Raw genomic sequence first — 24,741 nt, 5'->3', positions numbered from 1 at the left:
AATTGTGATATTTAATAAGTTCAATTGAATTATTTAAGTGACTACATTTAGACTATTTTTAAAATAAGACAAATTAAATGACTAATCGAATAATTTCAAAATCTTAAAAATCTATAAAGCAATTTCACCAAGGTTGTGATTGTTCTCTTTTTCTCTCAATTCCACTGCGTTTTCTTTCATCCTTATCTATGAATTATTTTATTAATTAAAAGTTAGTTTTAACTTCCACCTTTTTATCACGTTTTGTGCAACCCAAAAATTCTCTCTCTATTTCTTTGATTTTTCTTCACATGCCTAAAACTTCCTCTTTCAAATGCCCATCTCATTCGCTGATTTTATTCTCTTTTGATCATCTCTTTCTAAATTTTTAATCTTTTCTTCTTTAATTCTCATTTTTGGCTGATTATTCCTAGGGGTCTCTTTGGCTTCTTCTTCAACTTCATATTCATCTTTTCCATCTTATCTCCTTCCATTTCTAGCAAGGTAAGCTTTTTTGGCTTTCTTGAAGCTTTGCTGATTAAAAGATTTTTTATATCAATGAGTATTTCATGATTTCGTAAGTGATTAGAAATATTTCATTTTGGGTTGATTTTCGGAATAAATAAAAGGGATATTTTCTTGATCTTATTTCTATTGATTATTTATGGATTTAAGATGTTTAAAGGTTGATTATAATGATAACAGAAAGGTTTTCAATTGGATTTAATTTCCATTTTGATTTGAGCAAGAAAAGATGATTTTAGTGATTTTCGGAAATTTAGGAATGTTTGTGTTAGCTGCTAGTTTTGGGAGATTTATTGGGTTCTAAATCAAGTTTACGATTGTTTAGAATAAGCTTAAGTGTGAGGAAGCAAATATTCTGAAGTTAGAATGTTTAGATCGCGTGGATGGTAAGGTTTCGGTTCTTTGTTCAATTTTCGTTCTATTTTAGAAGCATAATTTTATTTTCTATTTTGGAGGTTTTTGTGACATGTTGAATTGATTTTAAGGTACCTAATGTGTCTATGTTTGAGGAAAAATGGTGCATCAATAGTGGGTGGTCATTTAGTTAGCGTTTGGGGTCGGATCGTGTTATTTCGCCATTGAGGTGAGTGGTTGTCCATTCACTCGTGATGAATGTGTTTAATGTTGAATGAAGGTTTAGTATGTGTGAACTTTAAATCTAAGGTTGTAAACTTTTTTACTTCTTGTTTAAAATTAATGATGTGAATCCATGATGTTTGATTTAAGTAAGTGATTATAATGAGCATGTATTTTATGACATGATTTGTGGCATTGAAAGAATATGATTTATGTAAGCATGTGTAATGTAACACCCCTATCTGTACCCGACCCAGATACGAGTCCGAGAAGTCACATTGACTTTTCAAAACTCCTTTCTTTACAAATCCACCAAAATTTTAAATTCATCATTTGAGAGTACTTTTCATAAATAAGTATAATCAAATTGTTTTACAAACCAATCAGAGCTATTCAACTCAATCAATTCGTACATGCCAACTATATTCAAAATAACCAAATACATCAAAATCATCTCTTTTCTGATCTGAAACATTGTAAGGAAGATACTGACTTGTCTTGCTCCTCATAGCTTCTCTCCTCGTTCTGTAACTTACATGTGAAACAATCACACATTAAGTCTATGACTTAGTGAGGCATATAAACATATAATAGAAAAAAATCTAACTTATAATCATGCATGAACAAGTACTACTATCATATCATGCACCAACATATTTTCAACAGGACAAGGAAATAATAGGAGGTAGGAACGAAGTGAGAGAAGCTCCAGCTTCTCTCTAACCAGGCGTTTTCAAATTTCAAATTTCAGGCGATTTCAAACTTCAAATTTCCATTCCTTGTAAACCACATCCACACTCCCCGGCATCTTTCCTCTCAAACCCAGTGGTCGGCCACCACTTCGCTGCCGCGACAGTCACCGTCAATAGTCTCCAACCGTCGCTCGGCGGCATCGGAAAAGGAAGAAAAATACACCTTTTGAATCCTCTCTTCACCCCAAGCATAGATCGGACGTTGGTTTTTTTCAAAATCGAAATAAATCGGAGTAGATCTAGAAGAAAAAATTCGCGTTCAGACGAAATTCTCCCGTCAGACAGGAAATTAAAAAGGTTCGTGGAGTTCGTCAAATGATGATTTCTCAGTGGCGGTGCTTGCTTCCGAATTGGGTATAGATCCCGTCCTTTCTTTTTCAACCACGACACTGAAATCGAAGACCAAGACCACTGGCTCGACTGTCCCCAGGATTTTTCCGACCTCGTTCTCCTCCAGTTCTTTTGCCATCAGTGACGCGATAAATTCGGTAACTATATCATCCGTATCATCGGAAAGTATTTCCCGTTGAACACAGGGACTTCCTGTTTTGCTCGCTTCGAAGTCATCATCAGGATATACTTCCACAATGAACATAAGCTGACTGATTCTTCAATTTTGCCGCCCTTGTTGGCTCTACCGAGCATTCTCTGTATCTTTGAAGAAAGAAGGATTCCGATCAGTTTTCAAATTATGCTTTGCTTCAGATTTTTGTTATAATATGATTTAATTGCCTTCCGAGTTGAGAATTTGGTTCAATCGTCAACGCGTGTGCTTGTGTTATATCGGATTTGGCGTTAAATCCAAGCTTGAGATTTTCTTCGGGTCGTCTTATGATGGCAAGTAAGGTGACTAGTTCTGCTGGGAAAAATTGTTTTACGGTGATCATTTTCAACATTCCAGAGCGTCTTCATCATAAAGGGCTTTGGCTGGTATTCGATAAACATGGAGAGGTGGTCGATTCTTTCATCCCTAACAAAAGAAGCAAGGGAGGAAGTAGGTTTGGCTTGTTCGTTTCACCAGATTGGAGGACGCAAGGAAGGCTATCAACTGTGTTGACAGATCTAGGATTCGCGGCAATGAAGTTAGAGTTTTTTTGGCCAGATTTCAACCCCGGGAAGCTTTTTGGAGAAAGAAGTTTTCGGGTTTAAAACCAGCCGAGATCAAGAGTAAAAGGGAGGATGTTGGGCATTTAGAGGCTCCCATTGTGGGTTCTGTTGACGAGGACAAACTGCTAACTTGCAGAGGCAGCTTAATAGGGTGGTGCAGAAATTTTTTAAAGATGAATGAGTTGGCTGCCATAATGCATAAGGAAGGCATTTTAGGCCCGAAAATCATGAGGCTAAGCGGGTTAGCAGTTCTAATCATTTTTAAAGATGATGAGAGTAGGGATTTCACGCTGAATAATCAGATGGGGGCATTGAATAAATGTTTTGGCAAAGTAGAAGTGTGGTCGGAAAACTTTCATTGCAGCAGCCGTCGGGCGTGGCTTTCGTGCAAAGGGATCCCACCGTTTTTGTGGAATCCCTCCACCTTCAGAAGCATTGCAGACAAATGGGGAGAACTTATCTCCATTGACGAAGGATCTGTGAATCCAGGTTCTTTTGAAAGGGCTTTGTTTCAAATTATTACAAACCGTCAAACACGTGTGGAAGAATCCGTTGTTTGAAAGCCGGGGACTTGTTATTTACAGTTTGTATTTCTGAGTTTGAGCCTTGTTTCAGTCCCGACTCAGTCTGGGTAGACTCGTTCTTGATGGATGAGGCAGTTGCCTCCCCGTTATCTTTGGGGGGGAGCTCGTCGGTGTCTCGCCAGTTAATTCTACCGTGGTGGAGGTATGTCTTGAGGGAGCTGGCAGAAACGAGGACTCTTCGGTGGAGAAGATTTCTGAGAGTTGTTCTGTGGATGAAGAAAGTCTATTATGTTGTATGGGGGAAAGAGTTAGTGGCTGCTTCGTCGGGTGGGGAAGTAGTGGAAAGGAACATAGGGGAGGATTTTATTATGGGCTTAAAGAATTATGCTGCTGGTGTGGGGATAATTCCATCGGAATTCGAGGATGTGGTGGAGCACGAGAATGTGCTGGATCAAGGGGCTAGAGAATCAGTTTTTGAAAGCAGCGAAAGTTGTATGTCTGCACGTGATAGAGAGAGAATATTGGATTTTTTTGATTCATCCAACTTGGATGGTCGGTTAAAGGCAAAGGTGATGAAAAACGTGATTAACATTATTAAGAGGCGTGCTATTAGTAGTTCCAAGGGTGTGGAGGCCCATCAGGATGGGGATGCCCAACAGGTTGGGGCGTGGTTGACAGGATGGATGGCAGAGATATATCGGGGTTAGCAGAGAAAGTTTCGGGTCCCCAATTAATGGCCTGATACAGCCAAATCAAGCAGCAGTAGAAGGTTCAATGTGTGGGAGATTTGTATGTTCTAGGAGCCAGATTATGATTCCATTTTTCCAGCTTTGGAGCCAGAGTCTATAGTTTGGTTTTCTGCCCTCTTCGTGTGGATGGAAGCTCCTGGATGTCTGTGTTTTATTTTGGATACTATGGTTTGAGTCAGCAGTCATTTTTTCTCTCTTTTTAGGTGTTCTGTTTTCTGGTGCTCTCAGAGTCAAGAGTTAGACTTTTAGTTGGGTCAGTCCTTTAGAGGCTGTTGTGGTTGATATTAGGTTGAGCTACTGTTGCTGCTATGGGGGTGTTTTTGGTTGTTTTATGGTGTTTGTTTTATGTACGGGGTCGATATCTGGATGTATTTTGGTGTTCTTATGTTCAATGAAATCCTAAGGCACTCTTTTCCTCCTTCCGCTAATTAAGGAGCTTCTCTTTAAGTCTCTATAATCAAGAGGGAGGTTTTTAATGAAGCCTTCAATTCCTATAAAAAAAAAAACATATTTCTATTCATATATCAAATACAAACATGTACATATATCATATTTCTATTCATATATCAAATACAAACATGTACATATATGATTATATTCTTCTTATCATTATCCTATTATTATCATTACCTTTATCGTATAATTATATACTTATCATTTATACCCATCATATATCATTTTATAAAGAAATGCACTTAACATCATATAATTCATGTAATACAGTTCATATAACTAAAAGCATATAACCTTTCATATAATCAATACACACATATATATATACCATTATCAATATATCATGCACTAACCAAGCAATACTCCAATACATGAATCCTGTAATTTATTCTATATAACTAATCACACGTACATATCCCATTCAATATCTGTTTAATCTTTTTATTAGCCCATGTACACCTGTGAGAACTTAAGGTATGTGAGTACATTGAGGTTGTGCACTATTGCTGTCACCACAGCTCGTATAAGTCCCACTGAGTGGCATATGAAATTTGTCCCGAAAGACCTATGTATTTGTCCCGAAAGACCGCGTAGACCCTCGACTCTTAGCATGCCAACTACCTGTAGCTCTCGTATCATATAACATGGGCATCTTTCTTATGCTTCATATATATGTATTTACTTTCACATAGCTCATCACATAGACATGTATTCTCATATGTTCACATAATTTGGATCTCATATACATATAGTCACGTAGATCACTTTTTCATAACTTATATCAATTTTTCATGTCATTTCACTCTTCTTGTTACATTGTTTATATCTTATTCTTATATCTTCTCATATACATATATTCACATATACATGTTATTTCATTATCCTTATTATTCTTATCATAACCATTAACCCCTTTTCTTACCATATATATCATATACCATGAAACAAACATACCATCATGTAATTTCTATAACATATTTCATATGGCCTCATATATCACATCACATAGATACATACTCAAATACTCATAGTTACATAGTACTTAAATTATTCCTATTTACATCATTCATGGTCATATAACTTCCATCACAAATTCACTTATTTTATCCTTGTTCTTATATGCTCATATTTATCATATAACACATAACCTATGTCATATATAAACATATATCTTATACTATGTGCATATCATCATTTTATATTCAAATTTCTTAAGTGATATTATTATCAGATCATTCTATAATTCAATCTTATCTAGTTTTTTTCAATTCTCCATAAATCATAACTCTAATGCACTAATTCTCATTATTACTCATATTACTATGTATTTGTCTCGTTCATGTTTCTATTATTTATAACCTTTACGCATGTTTACCTAGTTCATTTTCACATAAGTTATTGGTATTTTACATAATTCGCGATCCTATAACTTATATCTCATGTTCATATAGCTCATATAACATTTTTCCTATAATACATAAATCATTGCAATATAACACTTATCATATAAATTCATACCACATAACATGTAATACGAACAAAGCATATTCATGTAATATCAAACATAATCATACTTTAATCATAATCATATATTCAACATATTGGAACAGACTTGTCACAAGTCCAATTTTCATATACAATACGTATATTCTAATAATACGCACTCACCTGGCCTCACTAGTCAATACTGATCTCTTATCTTTTCCCTTGATCGATCTTACTTGTCAATGGTTCCGGAACTCGTTAGGCTCTGTATCTACATAATTACACATTTTAAGATAATTATTAGATGCCTACACCTTTTAATTCGATAACAACTTAAACGAACTTAATAAACCAATATTCACTTTCTCCTTTAGGGGGGGTATCAGTACCCTCCTTAGGGTATCGGTACCCTCATTGCATTCTGGAATTTTTCGTTTGAGAGGGTATCGGTACTTGTTGAATGGGTACCGATACCCCTAGCCAAAAATCACATTTTAATTCCGAAAATTACTTCATTTCAGCTCAATCACTTCATATCATTCCCTTTTATATTCTTAACTTACATACACATGCTTAATCTTACTTATACTCCTTTATCACATCTTTAACCTCAAAATCATATCCTCCATATGTAATTCAAGAATTACACTCGATTTTCAACATGTTCCAAATTCAATTATATTGCTTCTAACTTTTTAATTAAACCTATGACAAGTCAATTCAACCTCAAAATCTATTAACTCCGTTAACTCAATAATTCACTTAAAAATTCCTCTTACATAATATCTCCTAACTCTGTCATCTTTTGATTTAAATTGACTTAAGCTTTCTTTAAGCTTAAGTATACTCTAATGATCATAACCAACTCAAAAATTTAACAAGAAATTAACTATTGAAAAACTCACCTTGTTTGGAGCTCACGGCCACGATGGAGAAGAAGAGAACCCACTCTCCAGACTCTTCTTTCCTTTTTCCTCGTTTCCCACGTTTATCATCCTATATAAAGAGAAAATAAAAATCTTTCTTATCAAATTATATTATCCCCTTCAAACTTTCATAATTACCATCTAATCTAATACTGAAATATTTATTTAAGTCATTAAACTTTTAACTTGTTTCGAAAATCGAGCACATAATTTTCAAAATTTACAATTTAGTCACTGACCCTGATTTTGGGATATTACAAATCTCCCCTCCTTTTAAGAAAATTTGTCCTCGAATTTTCATTGCACGCATTAATAAGAACATACCTTCTAATGTTCATGTTGCCTCCTTTACTTAATCTTCCATTCCTTTAGTTCTTCAACTACCTTTTTTCCTTTATATTCATCTACGGTCACTTATCATATAAACAATAATCAGTAACTTCAATCAATTTCTGTCTTTTCTCTACTTCTATTCTGCATTTTCCTTTGATTATTTCTAAAATTTCATATTGTCACTCATCACATAGACAGTAACATCCATTTTTATTACTCAACCTCATAAATCTATCTCTAATTACCTTATAACAATAACCAAACTTGTTTTCCATCATCATTTGACCAAGAACACAACCTTAAATCTTCTTTAAATATGATTAAACAACACTTTAAAGAATATTTTCACATCACCTTGCACACTTTTCTTATTTCTATATCGAAATTATCATCTACACTTCCATATAACATTTATAGTATCTGATCCTTTAACTCGATCCCTTTCATTTCTTTATTCCATTATTCTTTATTTATTCAAAATTGAAATCTCCTTATACACAAATCATATATTCTTTCATGTTCACATACTCTTGTCTTATCACCTATACTCATCTCTGTGATCAATCTTCATTGCATCGTCGCAACTTTGATAACCCAATTTACTTATACAAAACTTTATTCTTTACCATTTCTTATACTTGTATTTTCTTTCCTTAAGATTTCTTTAAGCTTAAGTATACTCTAATGATCATAACCAACTCAAAAATTTAACAAGAAATTAACTATCTGAAAACTCACCTTTGTTTGGAGCTCACGGCCACGATGGAGAAGAGAGAACCACTCTCCAGACTCTTCTTTCCTTTTTCCTCGTTTCCCATGTTTATCATCCTATATAAAGAGAAAATAAAAATCTTCTTATCAAATTATCATTATCCCTTCAAACTTTCCATAATTACCATCTAATCTAATACTGAAATATTCTTATTTAAGTCAAACTTTTAACTTGTTTCGAAATCGAGCACATAATTTTCAAATTTACAATTTAGTCACTGACCCTGATTTTGGGATATTACAAATCTCTCCTCCTTTTAAGAAAATTTGTCCTCGAATTTTCATTGCACGCATTAATAAGAACATACCTTCTAATGTTTTCATGTTGCCTCCTTTACTTAATCTTCCATTCCTTTAGTCTTCAACTACCTTTTTTCCCTTATATATTCATCTACGGTCACTTATATAGATAATAACCAGTAACTTCAATCAATTTCTGTCTTTTCTCTACTTCTATTCTGCATTTCCTTGATTATTTCTAAAATTTCTATATTGTCACTCATCACATAGACAGTAACATCCATTTTATTACTCAACCTCATAAATCTATCTCTAATTACCTTATAACAATAACCAAACTTGTTTTCCATTATCATTTGACCAAGAACACAACCTTAAATCTTCTTTAAATATGATTAAACAAACACTTTAAAGAATATTTTCACATCACCTTGCACACTTTTCTTACTTCTATATCGAAATTATCATCTACACTTCCATATAACATTTATAGTATCTGATCCTTTAACTCAATCCCTTTCATTTCTTTATTCCATTATTCTTTTATTTATTCAAAATTGAAATCTCCTTATACACAAATCATATATTTCCTTTCATGTTCACATACTCTTGTCTTATCACCTATACTCATCTCTGTGATCAATCTTCATTGCATCGTCGCAACTTTGATAACCCAATTTACTTATACAAAACTTTATTCTTTACCATTTCTTATACTTGTATTTCTTTCCTTAAGATTTCTTTAAGCTTAAGTATACTCTAATGATCATAACCAACTCAAAAATTTAACAAGAAATTAACTATCTGAAAAAACTCACCTTTGTTTGGAGCTCACGGCCACGATGGAGAAGAAGAACCCACTCTCCAGACTCTTCTTTCCTTTTTCCTCGTTTCCCACGTTTATCATCCTATATAAAGAAAATAAAATCTTTCTTATCAAATTATCATTATCCCCTTCAAACTTTCCATAATTACCATCTAATCTAATACTGAAATATTCTTATTTAAGTCATTAAACTTTTAACTTGTTTCGAAATCGAGCACATAATTTTCAAAATTTACAATTTAGTCTGACCCTGATTTTGGGATATTACAAATCCTCCTTTTAAGAAAATTTGTCCTCGAATTTTCATTGCACGCATTAATAAGAACATACCTTCTAATGTTTTCATGTTGCCTCCTTTACTTAATCTTCCATTCCTTTAGTTCTTCAACTACCTTTTTTCCCTTATATATTCATCTACGGTCACTTATCATATAAATAATAACCAGTAACTTCAATCAATTTCTGTCTTTTCTCTACTTCTATTCTGCATTTTCCTTTGATTATTTCTAAAATTTCATATATTGTCACTCATCACATAGACAGTAACATCCATTTTTATTACTCAACCTCATAAATCTATCTCTAATTACCTTATAACAATAACCAAACTTGTTTTCCATTATCATTTGACCAAGAACACAACCTTAAATCTTCTTTAAATATGATTAAACAAACACTTTAAAGAATATTTTCACATCACCTTGCACACTTTCTTACTTCTATATCGAAATTATCATCTACACTTCCATATAACATTTATAGTATCTGATCCTTTAACTCAATCCCTTTCATTTCTTTATTCCATTATTCTTTTATTTATTCAAAATTGAAATCTCCTTATACACAAATCATATATTTCCTTTCATGTTCACATACTCTTGTCTTATCACCTATACTCATCTCTGTGATCAATCTTCATTGCATCGTCGCAACTTTGATAACCCAATTTACTTATACAAAACTTTATTCTTTACCATTTCTTATACTTGTATTTTCTTTCCTTAAGATTTCTTTAAGCTCAAGTATACTCTAATGATCATAACCAACTCAAAAATTTAACAAGAAATTAACTATCTGAAAAACTCACCTTTGTTTGGAGCTCACGGCCACGATGGAGAAGAAGAGAACCCACTCTCCAGACTCTTCTTTCCTTTTTCCTCGTTTCCCACGTTATCATCCTATATAAAGAGAAAATAAAAATCTTTCTTATCAAATTATCATTATCCCCTTCAAACTTTCCATAATTACCATCTAATCTAATACTGAAATATTCTTATTTAAGTCATTAAACTTTTAACTTGTTTCAAAATCGAGCACATAATTTTCAAAATTTACAATTTAGTCACTGCCCTGATTTTGGGATATTACAAATCTCTCCTCCTTTTAAGAAAATTTGTCCTCGAATTTTCATTGCACGCATTAATAAGAACATACCTTCTAATGTTTTCATGTTGCCTCCTTTACTTAATCTTCCATTCCTTTAGTTCTTCAACTACCTTTTTTCCCTTATATATTCATCTACGGTCACTTATCATATAAATAATAACCAGTAACTTCAATCAATTTCTGTCTTTTCTCTACTTCTATTCTGCATTTTCCTTTGATTATTTCTAAAATTTCATATATTGTCACTCATTACATAGACAGTAACATCCATTTTTATTACTCAACCTCATAAATCTATCTCTAATTACCTTATAACAATAACCAAACTTGTTTTCCATCATCATTTGACCAAGAACACAACCTTAAATCTTCTTTAAATATGATTAAACAAACACTTTAAAGAATATTTTCACATCACCTTGCACACTTTTCTTACTTCTATATCGAAATTATCATCTACACTTCCATATAACATTTATAGTATCTGATCCTTTAACTCAATCCCTTTCATTTCTTTATTCCATTATTCTTTTATTTATTCAAAATTGAAATCTCCTTATACACAAATCATATATTTCCTTTCATGTTCACATACTCTTGTCTTATCACCTATACTCATCTCTGTGATCAATCTTCATTGCATCGTCGCAACTTGATAACCCAATTTACTTATACAAAACTTTATTCTTACCATTTCTTATACTTGTATTTTCTTTCCTTAAGATTTCTTTAAGCTTAAGTATACTCTAATGATCATAACCAACTCAAAAATTTAACAAGAAATTAACTATCTGAAAACTCACCTTTGTTTGGAGCTCACGGCCACGATGGAGAAGAAGAGAACCCACTCTCCAGACTCTTCTTTCCTTTTCTCGTTTCCCACGTTTATCATCCTATATAAAGAGAAAATAAAAATCTTTCTTATCAAATTATCATTATCCCCTTCAAACTTTCCATAATTACCATCTAATCTAATACTGAAATATTCTTATTTAAGTCATTAAACTTTTAACTTGTTTCGAAATCAAGCACATAATTTTCAAAATTTACAATTTAGTCACTGACCCTGATTTTGGGATATTACAAATCTCCCCTCCTTTTAAGAAAATTTGTCCTCGAATTTTCATTGCACGCATTAATAAGAACATACCTTCTAATGTTCTCATGTTGCCTCCTTTACTTAATCTTCCATTCCTTTAGTTCTTCAACTACCTTTTTTCCCTTATATATTCATCTACGGTCACTTATCATATAAACAATAACCAGTAACTTCAATCAATTTCTGTCTTTTCTCTACTTCTATTCTGCATTTTCCTTTGATTATTTCTAAAATTTCATATATTGTCACTCATCACATAGACAGTAACATCCATTTTTATTACTCAACCTCATAAATCTATCTCTAATTACCTTATAACAATAACCAAACTTGTTTTCCATCATCATTTGACCAAGAACACAACCTTAAATCTTCTTTAAATATGATTAAACAAACACTTTAAAGAATATTTTCACATCACCTTGCACACGTTTCTTACTTCTATATCGAAATTATCATCTACACTTCCATATAACATTTATAGTATCTGATCCTTTAACTCAATCCCTTTCATTTCTTATTCCATTATTCTTTATTTATTCAAAATTGAAATCTCCTTATACACAAATCATATATTTCCTTTCATGTTCACATACTCTTGTCTTATCACCTATACTCATCTCTGTGATCAATCTTCATTGCATCGTCGCAACTTTGATAACCCAATTTACTTATACAAAACTTTATTCTTTACCATTTCTATACTTGTATTTTCTTTCCTTAAGATTTCTTTAAGCTTAAGTATACTCTAATGATCATAACCAACTCAAAAATTTAACAAGAAATTAACTATCTGAAAAACTCACCTTTGTTTGGAGCTCACGGCCACGATGGAGAAGAAGAGAACCCACTCTCCAGACTCTTCTTTCCTTTTTCCTCGTTTCCCATGTTTATCATCCTATATAAAGAGAAAATAAAAATCTTTCTTATCAAATTATCATTATCCCCTTCAAACTTTCCATAATTACCATCTAATCTAATACTGAAATATTTTTATTTAAGTCATTAAACTTTTAACTTGTTTCGAAATCGAGCACATAATTTTCAAAATTTACAATTTAGTCACTGACCCTGATTTTGGGATATTACAAATCTCTCCTCCTTTTAAGAAAATTTGTCCTCGAATTTTCATTGCACGCATTAATAAGAACATACCTTCTAATGTTTTCATGTTGCCTCCTTTATTTAATCTTCCATTCCTTTAGTTCTTCAACTACCTTTTTTCCCTTATATATTCATCTACGGTCACTTATCATATAAATAATAACCAGTAACTTTAATCAATTTATGTCTTTTCTCTACTTCTATTCTGCATTTTTCTTTGATTATTTCTAAAATTTCATATATTGTCACTCATCACATAGACAGTAACATCCATTTTTATTACTCAACCTCATAAATCTATCTCTAATTACCTTATAACAATAACCAAACTTGTTTTCCATCATCATTTGACCAAGAACACAACCTTAAATCTTCTTTAAATATGATTAAACAAACACTTTAAAGAATATTTTCACATCACCTTGCACACTTTTCTTACTTCTATATCGAAATTATCATCTACACTTCCATATAACATTTATAGTATCTGATCCTTTAACTCAATCCCTTTCATTTCTTTATTCCATTATTCTTTTATTTATTCAAAATTGAAATCTCCTTATACACAAATCATATATTTCCTTTCATGTTCACATACTCTTGTCTTATCACTATACTCATCTCTGTGATCAATCTTCATTGCATCGTCGCAACTTTGATAACCCAATTTACTTATACAAAACTTTATTCTTTACCATTTCTTATACTTGTATTTTCTTTCCTTAAGATTTCTTTAAGCTTAAGTATACTCTAATGATCATAACCAACTCAAAAATTTAACAAGAAATTAACTATCTGAAAAACTCACCTTTGTTTGGAGCTCACGGCCACGATGGAGAAGAAAGAACCCACTCTCCAGACTTCTTTCCTTTTTCCTCGTTTCCCATGTTTATCATCCTATATAAAGAGAAAATAAAAATTTCTTATCAAATTATCATTATCCCCTTCAAACTTTCCATAATTACCATCTAATCTAATACTGAAATATTTTTATTTAAGTCATTAAACTTTTAACTTGTTTCGAAATCGAGCACATAATTTTCAAAATTTACAATTTAGTCACTGACCCTGATTTTGGGATATTACAAATCTCTCCTCCTTTTAAGAAAATTTGTCCTCGAATTTTCATTGCACGCATTAATAAGAACATACCTTCTAATGTTTTCATGTTGCCTCCTTTATTTAATCTTCCATTCCTTTAGTTCTTCAACTACCTTTTTTCCCTTATATATTTCATCTACGGTCACTTATCATATAAATAATAACCAGTAACTTTAATCAATTTATGTCTTTTCTCTACTTCTATTCTGCATTTTTCTTTGATTATTTCTAAAATTTCATATATTGTCACTCATCACATAGACAGTAACATCCATTTTTATTACTCAACCTCATAAATCTATCTTTAATTACCTTATAACAATAACCAAACTTGTTTTCCATCATCATTTGACCAAGAACACAACCTTAAATGTTCTTTAAATATGTTTAAACAAACACTTTAAAGAATATTTTCACATCACCTTGCACACGTTTCTTACTTCTATATCGAAATTATCATCTACACTTCCATATAACATTTATAGTATCTGATCCTTTAACTCAATCCCTTTCATTTCTTTATTCCATTATTCTTTTATTTATTCAAAATTGAAATCTCCTTATACACAAATCATATATTTCCTTTCATGTTCACATACTCTTGTCTTATCACCTATACTCATCTCTGTGATCAATCTTCATTGCATCGTCGCAACTTTGATAACCCAATTTACTTATACAAAACTTTATTCTTTACCATTTCTTATACTTGTATTTTCTTTCCTTAAGATTTCTTTAAGCTTAAGTATACTCTAATGATCATAACCAACTCAAAAATTTAACAAGAAATTAACTATCTGAAAAACTCACCTTTGTTTGGAGCTCACGGCCACGATGGAGAAGAAGAGAACCCACTCTCCAGACTCTTCTTTCCTTTTTCCTCGTTTCCCACGTTTATCATCCTATATAAAGAGAAAATAAAAATCTTTCTTATCAAATTATCATTATCCCTTCAAACTTTCCATAATTACCATCTAATCTAATACTGAAATATTCTTATTTAAGTCATTAAACTTTTAACTTGTTTCGAAATCGAGCACATAATTTTCAAAATTTACAATTTAGTCACTGACCCTGATTTTGGGATATTACAAATCTCCCCTCCTTTTAAGAAAATTTGTCCTCGAATTTTCATTGCACGCATTAATAAGAACATACCTTCTAATGTTTTCATGTTGCCTCCTTTACTTAATCTTCCATTCCTTTAGTTCTTCAACTACCTTTTTTCCCTTATATATTCATCTACGGTCACATCATATAAATAATAACCAGTAACTTCAATCAATTTCTGTCTTTCTCTACTTCTATTCTGCATTTTCCTTTGATTATTTCTAAAATTTCATATTGTCACTCATTACATAGACAGTAACATCCATTTTTATTACTCAACCTCATAAATCTATCTCTAATTACCTTATAACAATAACCAAACTTGTTTTCCATCTCATTTGACCAAGAACACAACCTTAAATCTTCTTTAAATATGATTAAACAAACACTTTAAAGAATATTTCACATCACCTTGCACACTTTTCTTACTTCTATATCGAAATTATCATCTACACTTCCATATAACATTTATAGTATCTGATCCTTTAACTCAATCCCTTTCATTTCTTTATTCCATTATTCTTTTATTTATTCAAAATTGAAATCTCCTTATACACAAATCATATATTTCCTTTCATGTTCACATACTCTTGTCTTATCACCTATACTCATCTCTGTGATCAATCTTCATTGCATCGTCGCAACTTTGATAACCCAATTTACTTATACAAAACTTTATTCTTTACCATTTCTTATACTTGTATTTTCTTTCCTTAAGATTTCTTTAAGCTTAGTATACTCTAATGATCATAACCAACTCAAAAATTTAACAAGAAATTAACTATCTGAAAAACTCACCTTTGTTTGGAGCTCACGGCCACGATGGAGAAGAAGAGAACCCACTCTCCAGACTCTTCTTTCCTTTTTCCTCGTTTCCCACGTTTATCATCCTATATAAAGAGAAAATAAAAATCTTTCTTATCAAATTATCATTATCCCCTTCAAACTTTCCATAATTACCATCTAATCTAATACTGAAATATTCTTATTTAAGTCATTAAACTTTTAACTTGTTTCGAAATCGAGCACATAATTTTCAAAATTTACAATTTAGTCACTGACCCTGATTTAGGATATTACAAATCTCCCCTCCTTTTAAGAAAATTTGTCCTCGAATTTTCATTGCACGCATTAATAAGAACATACCTTCTAATGTTCTCATGTTGCCTCCTTTACTTAATCTTCCATTCCTTTAGTTCTTCAACTGCCTTTTTCCTTATATTCATCTACGGTCACTTATCATATAAACAATAACCAGTAACTTCAATCAATTTCTGTCTTTTCTCTACTTCTATTCTGCATTTTCCTTTGATTATTTCTAAAATTTCATATATTGTCACTCATCACATAGACAGTAACATCCATTTTTATTACTCAACCTCATAAATCTATCTTTAATTACCTTATAACAATAACCAAACTTGTTTTCCATCATCATTTGACCAAGAACACAACCTTAAATGTTCTTTAAATATGTTTAAACAAACACTTTAAAGAATATTTTCACATCACCTTGCACACGTTTCTTACTTCTATATCGAAATTATCATCTACACTTCCATATAACATTTATAGTATCTGATCCTTTAACTCAATCCCTTTCATTTCTTTATTTCATTATTCTTTTATTTATTCAAAATTGAAATCTCCTTATACACAAATCATATATTTCCTTTCATGTTCACATACTCTTGTCTTATCACCTATACTCATCTCTGTGATCAATCTTCATTGCATCGTCGCAACTTTGATAACCCAATTTACTTATACAAAACTTTATTCTTTACCTTTTCTTATACTTGTATTTTCTTTCCTTAAGGCTCCATGCAAATACTTATCTCCTTATCTACATTATAGTTATCTGATCAAAATACACAACTATATTCAGATCCACTTCATATTAGTTTATCTTAACCTGACAATATCTTATAATCTTATACTTCCAGTACATTTCCATCACATACTCTTGTTAGCTAACGTTAACTTTTTCCATCTAGAATACAAATCCTTTTCATAACTAATATCACATCCACACTCTTGCTTATACACAATACTATTCCTTTGTTTCAAATTTATAAACTCTATCTCCATATATCTGATACACTTGTCATTGATGCACTTATTCTTGAACTCTTCTATAAGTACTCACCACGTAATTTGATCTTTTTAACGTTCTTATGGTGACACTTGTTCACCATATTCTATCTTATCCACGTACTAACAAAACTAATCTATATTGCTTTTCTGATTCAAAACAATGAAGATCTTCTATCACTATTCTAATATGATTTCAATCTTCTGAAATCAACTTTTAATCTTATAAAACACTTTCTGAGATTTCTGATCTTTATCCTGCCTGGCCAGGGCAGGTGAATTGCTATCACCATCATATTTGTCTGCTATCGATTCACTTCGACAATTTCTTGCTCATTAGTATGCATTTTTTTGTATTTTTCAGGAAAAAGATCAATCCCAGCTCCATTTTTAGCTTCTATTTTGCAAAGGATCGATCCCCATGAAAAGTGATCGATCCATTCATTTTGAACTTGATAAAAATATGTAAAATTACATTCATTAAATTCCTAAAGTGTTCCCTAAGTCAATGGATGGTCCCTAAACCTTAAAATGTATTCAATTTGGTCTAGAAACTTGATTTTACAATTAATGATTCATTTTAAGTCAAATTTGGTTGAAATTTGTTATGACTCTATAATATCACTATTTTCATAATGGTACTTTAAATTTCATGTTTTTTTCTTTATTTGCATATTTTGAAAAGTTTATGTTTTAGTCCCTAAATTGAGCATGTTTAATTAAGTCCTTAAATGATGTCCGATTAAGCTATAATTTTACATGTCATTAATTAAAGGTTAGAAATGCATATTGGTAAGTTTAAATTTCTCTTTGTCATGGATTTTATAATGACATGTGAAATGAGTATTTTACCCCTACATAGTTAATAGCATTTATCTTGTGATACATGATTGTATGATTGTCGCAAGCATGATTATGTTATATAACATTTTTGTGTATTTCATGATAATTGTTTATTTTTAATTTATTTTGCTTAGTACGCATGATTAGGGTTTTTGTTATGTCCAACAAGTTTGGAATCTAATGTTGATGGAGCAATGGTGAAGGGGTGGAATAAAGGTGGTATAGGAGGTCTGATTAGGGATAGTAGTGATGTGATGATTCACTGGTTTTCTGAAAAGGTTAGGGGTGGTCCTTTGATTTTGGCAGAACTTTTGGCGATAAAGAGGGGGCTGAGTATGCTTAATGATTCAGGTTTGGTTCTTAATCAGAGGATTATTTTAGAATCGGATTCAAGTGTCGCGGTGAAGTGGATCAAAAATCCAGAATTAAGCAACCCTATGTTCCAATCCTTGGTGAAGGAGATCGTCTCTTTAAAGGAATGGAAGGATATTTTGTTAAGGCTTATCTTGAGGGCTGCCAACTGGGAAGCGGATAGATTAGCTAAAGATGGTATAGGTTGATTTTTTGGCTTTGTTTGTGGGATGTTAGAGGGTGGATTCCCTTCGTTTCAGAAGGGATTTTGTTTCCAATCTTATGTAATTAGTGTTAAGGTTTTTCAGCAGAAGGTGGTTTTTAAGTCTTATGTTTTTGTAGGAAGGTATTATGTTTGTTAGGGGTGGCAGTGTATTATTCTTCAGATTAATAAAATTATAGGCACTCTTTTCCTCCTTCCAATGCCCTTCATGTTATTTTCGTAACATGGAGGGTAAGAAGGGGTTTTTTAATGAGGCCTAATCTTCTATCAAAAAAAAAAGTTTGGAATCTAATGTACGCTCAAGTACCCGGGTTATTCTTCGTAACCGGGTATGGGGTGTTACATTTGGTTGTATCAGAGCCAGGTTATTGTTTGTTTACTTGAGTGACAAGGTTCAATTCGAGAACAATATTGCCTCATAAAAGTTTTTATTTTTCAGGAACTTGCCTTTGATCACTCGGTGTCTCTCTCACTCTAGGTTTGGTTATATGTATGCTTTGATTATTAAATTTGGTATTTTGTACCTTGAATTCATTTTCCTTTGAATTTATTCTTTTTAATCTATTGAGTTATTAGATTCGCCAAATTCGAGATTATGATTGTGTATAACTTGTGATGCTATACGATTCGATGAACTCATATGGTATGATTGGATTGATTTGATATAGTTCAAAAGGTTCACATGATATGAAAGCGTTAATTGTTTGATTATGCAGTCTGGTTGAGTCCAGTGACATCACTATGGTCGTGTCAGTGTCTTGGTAGTAGTGTCTTGGTTGATAAGGTAAATAAGAGAAGTTCATAGGCATTCCTAATTATTCCAAATCAAGGCATTTTTCATAATTGTCTTTTCGAGGTTATGAAATTATTTATGTGTGAAACAGTAAGTATGTTTATTAAGTGCATCCGAATTTTGAATTAATCTGTGTGATTATGATGATTTTGGATCGATTTTAGTTTTGTGATTATCTATAGATTGTTCAAATTCTTTTTGTATGTTGATTTAGTGTTAGAGGTGAGCGAGTTATTGAATTGTGTAGATGAAGTAACTTGGTTGTTTAAATCGGTTGGTAATAAGTAACATGTGTAAGATATTCAGATCGATGAGTTCAATGGTTTTAGAAGGATTTTTGGGTTCTTATTGGACCGTAAAATTTAATTTTGCAGTGAGATTTGTTAATTAACTCTGGTGTATTGTGTTTTTCGTTAAGTGACATCGAAGGGATTAGAAGAATTGAAATTTGGTTTGTAAAATTCGTTGGATCATGGTTTCTTTGGACAAGTGTTTCTTGAATGGTGTATCCAAGAAGAAGGTTAGTGGTTAGTGCTTGGTTAGCGACATCTCTCGTGTTGATTATGAAGGAGGATTGTGTAAAGCGTAAGTGCGTTGACTATCATTAATGGAACAAGATTGTGATCTTGAATAGATACTGTCACCAAGGATTGATGTCTTGTTTGGTTAAGTTTTGAGGAGTTAAGATTTTGTCAAAGATTAATTTGTGATCGAGTTGTTAGCAATTAATGGTTTGTGAGTTTTATATGAAGGAAATTTCTTTTCGACACACTAAAGTTGTTATGAGTTATTGGTAATGTCGTTTAATTTGGCGAATATTCTTATTGTTTTGAGAGTTTGATGAGTTAAATGTTTCATCCGTAATTCGCCTAGTTCTTACCGTTGTGAAAGGTCATCTTGTATGCTTTTATACCAAAGAGGAGAGTGATCGTGTCTCTGAGATGTTATTCGGGTTCATGCCAAAAGTAGTTAGATATAGAGTTATGTATTGTGAGTTTTGGTTTTGAGGAATGGCTTTTATGGGTCGTGATGTTGTAGGTAAAGGTAACCATGTTATTTTGATTGAGGTTTAAGTTGTTGTGAATTGGAGTTCGTTGAGGAGTGCTAGTAAGGCTTACAGATGTTGTGTTTGGCTGGTTTCATCATTAAGTTGTTAAAGAGTTTTTTGTTATTGTTTCTTCTTTGTTGAATTTGCTTTGAATGATTTGCCTAGTTTGAGTGAACTGAAGTTCATTGTTGTTTCAGTTGAATTTGGAAGACTTTCGTGATTTTTTATGATATTCGATTGAGTTTTTGTTATATATTAATGTTAGATGGTAAGACAATTATATGTTTTTAAGACGGGTGAGGTTATACAAGTGTAATTATCCGATGTATATTATTAGGTTATTTGTTGTCGAGTTTTTGAAGGATTGTGAATGTTGGATTGCGTATCGTTTGGAAAATCTGTGATTATTGCTAATGTTATAAGTTAAAGTCAATGTAAGAGTTGAGTGCTTCATTGTTGGGTTGAGTATCCAGGTGGTGCTGTATGGTTCATTGATTTTTGGTTTGATTGAAATTGTAGCATTGTGTTTAGTGTTTGGAATAAGTTGTTTTGGATTTTGTTATTCAAGATATTTCTAGGGTTCGAGAGATTTTTTCAGAGTGGCATAGAGGAAGCATGGTAGTTTGAACTGAGTTATGCGTTGTCGAGATCGAGTATCTACATGGTGTTTCATTTTGACAGTTCTAGATTGTAATTTATGTTTGTGACAAGGTTCAGGTAATGGTTGTAAGAAGCTTTGGGTTTGATGAAATCCTTGATGTAGTTTATGTCTCATTGATTGATGGTTAGTTCAGACTCATATGGCTAGAGGTGATGTATTTCGTTGTTTTGGTGCAAGCGTTAGTGGATGAAGTGTTGTTGATGTAATTTGATTTGCAAGGTTGATATTAAGTGCAGTTGTTTCTCAGGCTAGTTAAGGTTGTGTTTGATTGTCGGTAATCGTATGTCAATTTGTAGAGTGGTGAGATTTCATGTTGGGTTAGTGGTTTTGTTCCAGAAGGTTTTGTTGTGGAAAATGGTTTTGAGATGGAATTTGTGGGATAAAATCTAGTTAGTGGTTTACTAATTTTATGAGATTTTTGTGTGTATTCGTCTTGTTGCTCAGTGTCTATGTCGGTATTTTGAGCTGGGTTATGTCTATGATATATCTCTGTGTTGATGATTAGGAAGATTTGTTTTTATTATTTGTGTGATTGTCATTGTTTTGGTCTTCGTATTTGTTTCCTTAAGTTAATTTCGAGGACGAAATTATTTTTAGGGGAGAGAGTTGTAACATCTCAAAATCCGGATTAGTTGATTCAGGCTTATAATCGAGTAATTTTCGTGATTTCCGATAAAAATATTATTTTCTAATTTTGAAGTGTGGAATATTTCTAAAATATTTCCAAATGATTTTTGAATATTAATAAGTTCAATTGAATTATTTAAGTGACTAAATTATACTATTTTTAAATAAGACAATTGGGTGACTAAATCGAATGGTTTCAAAATCTAAAAAATCTATAAAGCAATTTCACTAAGGTTGTGATTGTTCTCTTTTCATCCAATTTCACTGTTTTCTTTCATCCTTATCTATGAATTATTTTATTTTATTAATCAAAAGTTAGTTTTAAGTTCCACCTTTTATCATTCACGTTTTGTGCAACCCAAAAATTCTCTCTCTATTTCTTTGATTTTCCTTCTCATGCCTAAAATCTTCCTCTTTCGAATGCCCATCTCCTTCGCTGATTTTTATTCACTTTTGATCATCTCTTTCTAAATTTTAAAATCTTTCCATCTTCTTTAATCCTCATTTTTGGCCGATTCTTCCTAGAGATCTCTTAGACTTCTTCTTCAACTTCATATTTCATCTTTTTCATATTATCTCCTTCCATTTCTAGCAAGGTAAGCTTATTTCCTTTGTTTTCTTGAAGCTTTTCTGATTAAAAGATTTTTTATATCAATGGGTAGTACATGATTTCGTAAGTGATTAGTAATATTTCATTTGGGGTTGTTTTTCGGAATAAATAAAAGGGATATTTTCTTGATCTTATTTCTATCGACTCTTTATGGATTTAAGATGTTTAAAGGTTGATTATAATGATAACAAAACAGTTTTTCAATTGGATTTGATTTCCATTTTGATTTGAGCAAGAAAATATGATTTTAGTACTTTTTGGAAATCCGAGAATGTTTCTGTTAGCTGCTGTTTTTGGGAGATTTATTGGGTTCTAAATCAAGTTTAGGATCAACTTAGGTGTGAGGAAGCAAAGATTCTCAAGTTAGAATGTTTAGATCGTGTGGATGGTAAGGTTTTTTGGTTCTTTATTCGATTTTCGTTCGATTTTAGAAGCATAATTTTCTTTTCTGTTTTGGAGGATTTTTGTGACATTTTGAATTGATTTCTAAGGTGCCTAATGTGTTTATGTTTGAGGAAAAATGGTGCATCAATAGTTGGTGGTCATTTAGTTAGCGTTTGGGGTCGGATCGTATGATTTCGCCATTGAGGCTAGTGGCTGTCCATTTACTCGTGATGAATTTGCTTAATGTTGAATGAAGGTTTAATGTGTGAACTTTAAATCTAAGGTTCTAAACTTGTTTACTTGTTGTATATAATTAATGATTTGAATCCATGATGTTTGATTTAAGTAAGTGATTATAAAGAGCATGTATTTTATGACATGATTTGTGGCATTGAAAGAATATGATTTATGCAAGCATGTGTAATATGATAAGTTGATCACGAGTTGTTGTGTATTGGAATTAAGTGATCTTTGAAAGCATGTATATTTAAGCATGTTAATTGGGAGCTATGATGAATTGAAGGTGAGTGGTTATTGCAAGCATGTATATAGAAGCATGATTTATTATGAGTTATGAAGCATGAGATATAAGTGGTCATTGTGAATGTACATGTATCATGATGAGTTGGTTATGAATTATGATGCACAGAAATAATGTGATTTATGGAAGATGAATTGGATATGTGATATGATTTATGATATGTGAAATGTATAAGTTACATTCGATGCATAACTGATTTGGAAAAGTATGTTTCAAACCTATGTTTAGCTTAGGGAAGAGTAGAGACACTTTACTATCCATGGACGAGTGGAGACAGTTCGTTGTCCAAGAATGAGTGGAAATATTTCACTATTCTATTTGGGTTGTTCATGACAACCATCCTTAGTTTGCAAAACTACGTTTAAGAATATATACATATATATATATATATATATATATATATAATATATATATATATATATATATGTTATACATTGCTTGTTAACTACTTATGGTGATCTTGGATTGATTGACAATTTGTTCTTAATGGGACGTTTGGATATGAAAGGCATGTCTAGGAAAGAGTACTCTATGTTTTTGGTAAGTATATGTGTAAGGGTAACGAGGTTAGGTTGGTACTTTGAGCTTTGCTCCGAGAAGTTATACGAGGTAAGGTTGGTGCTTTGAGCTTTGCTCCGAAATTTGGAAGCTGGGACCAATGTGAGTCCAAAATAAAAGGAGTGATATGGAGTTCGTTTATCCAATGAGTAGTTGTGTTTTGAACAAATTCCATTGATCTTATATGGAAACAAATGTGTGTTGTGCGTGGACATTCCAAGCAAGGTAATTGTGCATGAGTGTATGTGATTGACAGCAGTGAATATGTTGTATTTAAGCATGTTTATATTTCGTAATTTGTGTGGAATTATGGTGCATTAGATGAACATTGAAGCATGACATTATAGTATGATCATTGGGGTAAAAACAAGTGAGGTTCCATGGTATATAGGTTGTTTTCCTTTAACCTTGACATGTGCATCATACTTGAATGTTTAGTCATTCACTGAGTTTTCCAGCTTACACTCATTGTTTAACATTTTTCAGATTATCGCTTGTTGATTTGAGATTGAGAGGCAAAGAGATCAAAGCAAGGAGGCATTTGTAAAGTTATTTTGAACCTTGATTTCATTTTCAGGCACATTTGGATATGTGTTGGCTTGTGCGTTCGCTACTTGTTAGTGTACAAGTGACCTTTAATGACCTATGTTGAACTTTGATCATTGAATATGTGATAAAATGATAAAAGATGATGTTGAATTACATGTTATGCAATATGTTTAAGTATGCCTTAGGAGACTAAATGATGTTATATGATTTAATTAAGTGTTTATATTATTTAGGCAAGTGAGAATAAGTGAATATAACATGTTAGGCCTTTAGGATGCATGAAATGACCAATGATGCACAAAATGGTTAGGTGACTTATGTTTAAGTTGACTTTCTATGCAAAATTTGATTTTGGATTGCTAAATACTTGTTTGTTATGCTAAATGATGTTATAGAGCAAGCAACATATGTAC

The 24,741-nt window shown here is 32.0% G+C and overlaps 1 long non-coding RNA gene across 2 annotated transcripts; it reads left to right on the top strand.

The window, feature by feature from the left end:
• Window positions 1-259: 259 nt before the first annotated feature.
• LOC120126392 lies at window positions 260-24,522 on the top strand. Of its 2 annotated transcripts, XR_005516458.1 has the most exons (4): window positions 260-483; window positions 830-890; window positions 990-1,087; window positions 24,266-24,522. It is a non-coding gene; the product is annotated as an uncharacterized LOC120126392 (long non-coding RNA). The 2 variants fall into 2 exon arrangements; XR_005516457.1 differs by lacking the exon at window positions 830-890.
• The last annotated feature ends 219 nt before the right edge of the window (window positions 24,523-24,741 follow it).

This window comes from Hibiscus syriacus, unplaced genomic scaffold, assembly GCF_006381635.1.
Source record: "Hibiscus syriacus cultivar Baekdansim isolate YM2019G1 unplaced genomic scaffold, ASM638163v2 tig00110458_pilon, whole genome shotgun sequence".
Taxonomy (NCBI): Eukaryota; Viridiplantae; Streptophyta; class Magnoliopsida; order Malvales; family Malvaceae; genus Hibiscus; species Hibiscus syriacus.
The sequence above is the reverse complement of the archived record's forward strand: the minus strand, read 5'-3'. Positions and strand labels throughout refer to the sequence as shown.